Source organism: Mixophyes fleayi, chromosome 11 (assembly GCF_038048845.1).
Source record: "Mixophyes fleayi isolate aMixFle1 chromosome 11, aMixFle1.hap1, whole genome shotgun sequence".
NCBI lineage: Eukaryota > Metazoa > Chordata > Amphibia > Anura > Limnodynastidae > Mixophyes > Mixophyes fleayi.
In genome coordinates, this window is record NC_134412.1 from 45,769,998 (window position 1) to 45,772,954 (window position 2,957).

Consider the following 2,957-nt stretch of genomic DNA (forward strand, 5'->3'; position numbering starts at 1 on the left):
ATTCTTTACTCATGGCTGTGTTCTTAGGCAAAATTGTGAGTGAGTCCACTCCCTTGGCTGAGAAGCAACCCCACAATTGAATATTATCAGGATGCTTTACTGTTGGCATGACACAGGACTGATGGTAGCACTCACATTTCCTTCTCCAGACAAACGTTTTTCCAGATTCCCCTAAACAATCTGAAAGGGGATTCATCAAAGAAAATGATTTTATCCCAGTCCTCAGCATTCCAATCCCTGTACAGAATATCCCTGATGTTTTTCTTGGAGAGTTGTGGCCTCTTTGCTGGCCTTCTTGACACCAAGCCATCCTCCAAAACTCTTCACCTAACTGTGCATCCAGATGCACTCACACCTGCCTGCTGCCATTCCTGAGCAAGCTTTGCACTGCTGGTGTCCCGATCCCACAGTTGAATCAACTTTAGGAGACCTTCCTGGTGCTTGCTGGACATTCTTGGGCACTCTAAAGCCTCCTTAACAACTATTGAACCTCTCCTTGAAGTTCACGATGATCCGATAAATGGTTGATTTAGGTGTAATCTTACTAGCAGCAATATCCTTGCCTGAGAAGCCCTTTTTGTGCAAAACAATGATGACTGCATGTGTTTCCTTGCAGATAACCATGGTTAACAGAGGAAGAACAATGATTTCAAGCACCACCCTCCTTTTAAAGATTCCAGTCTGGTATTCTAACTCAATCAGCATGACAGAGTGATCTGGAGCATATGCAAATTGTCCTCATTAAAACTGAGGCAGCAGACTTTGTGAAAAATAATATTTGTGTCATTCTCAAAACTTTTGGCCATGACTGTACAGGTGTCTGTCTGTCTATGACAACTCCCATCCGTATAAAACATAACATTTTACATTTTATAAGAGGGTGTCACATACAGGATCACCATAAGGGGGGTACGGTGGATATTGGTGGGCTGGGGCTCACCAGGGGGCCCGCTGGCCACCGATGAGCTGTTCATCACTGATGTGTCCTCCACAGCGTCCCTACTGCTGCTGCTTCTGCTGTAAGTCTGGCAGTGACAGGCAGCTGTCAAATGCAATCTTTCATCTCCGATCCACGTTTGACAGCTGCCTGTCAATGCCAGGTTTACAGTAGCAGCAGCAGGGACGCTGGGGAGGACACAGCAGTGATCGGAACTGCAGGCCAAAGTTGACTCCTCCCAGTTGAACATATGATCAGCCCCCTCTTCCTGTCAGTTGATGGTGTGACCTCATGTCACACAGAGGGGCTGCAGCAATCATCTTCTTTTTCATCCTAGACGGTCAACCATTCTGGACTGTGTAAGTAATTTTGTTTTACTTTTTAGGATTGTAAACAAGCACAGAGTGGGGAGGGGGGTGGTGCAGGTCTGCAAGGAAACACACATTATTATGTACTGTGTCCACCATAACAGAGAAAGTAAAAAAAACCTAAATACTTTGCATAGTTGTCTACCACACACAGTACTACAGCTCATTACATAAATTCCAATGCCCCGCATATACAGCTCTATGCCCCACATAATAGCCTCATGCCCACCACAGCCCTAACATGCCCAGCATAATCATCAACAGTATAAAAGCTTCATGGCCATCATAAATGTGCTACATCACTCTGTAATAATGACATTAGTACAACCAACTCCCCTGTGGCGTAACTAGGGCTGTGTGATAGTGGCGACCGCCCAGGGCGCAACGCTGAAGGGGGGCGCAGTTTAGGAATATTTTAGTTTCGTTTGGTTAAAATTGAGTGCTAGGGGGGCGGCATTTGACTTTCTCGCCCCAGGCGCTAGAATTTTAAGTTACGGCTCTGCAACTCCCTGAGTCAACTTGCCATCCACCTTATTCTATAAATTTTCTCTATATCTCATGTAATAATTGAATATTTAAAATATTCTCCTATCCAAGCTGAAAGGCATATAAAGCTGTCAGTACTTCAACTAAAAAGGGGCACACTTCCTTCTACAGTTGTCCATCCTCCCCCTTTATCCCTGTCTCAACCCAGTTAATTTGTTTAAAGTACAAATAGTAGATGACTGCACCATTCTTCCTATAGAAAACATTTGAGCAATTGTTGCAATTTACTTGATGTATCTCTGAAATTGTATTTTATGATCAGATTGTCATCTTAAAATATAAAAAGTTTTTGCTTTTTTTAAATTACAGCAGGTTTCAGTAATATATAAATACAGTTTTTGAATAGCATACATTTTCTAAAGAATAAAAGATTAAAACCAAACATACAAAAAGACAGCAGACTACAATATGGATTTTTCATTAGATATACTGTATATCATTTTAAAAACTGGAAAACATACTTACCATATGGCCAATTCAAGCATCTTAAATAAATTGTTCTAACATCTTATTATTGTTATTTATTAATATTATCATTTATTTGTTAGGCGCCACAAGGTTTCCGCAGCGCCGTACATAGTACAAACAGTAGACCATACAGGGTGAAACAGTACAAAAAAACACAAAGTACCAATGCTTCAGAAACTCCGGGTAGAAATATGGAGGGCACTATGTCCTCGCTTTTACTTACATGTAGAACAGTTGCTTATACACTACTTAAACATGTAGGGAGAAATCTCATCACAGTGCCCAAATGTGTACTGTAGTATCCGTCCGGTCTGCTAGCATCACCATGTTCTACATCAAGACTCCTGCAGCAAAACCAGCAGCTTCCATAAGTATAGAAATACAATTCTGCAGCTGGCTTTGTGGCCGTGTCAATGTAGTGTATAACCTTAATTCTGTCCATTGTCATATGTCTTAGCCCCTGGGTGGTGTTAAGTGCGTATTGTCGCTAACCAATAACGATTGTCGAACCTCGATTTGTGTTTCCAACGCACAAAGATTTATTCGCAAAAAGTAGTATACTATATTCAAGCGAAGTGATAATAAGTACAGCCGTTACTTATCGCAGGCGCTCTGGATCCAGTGTACAGTCATTCAAT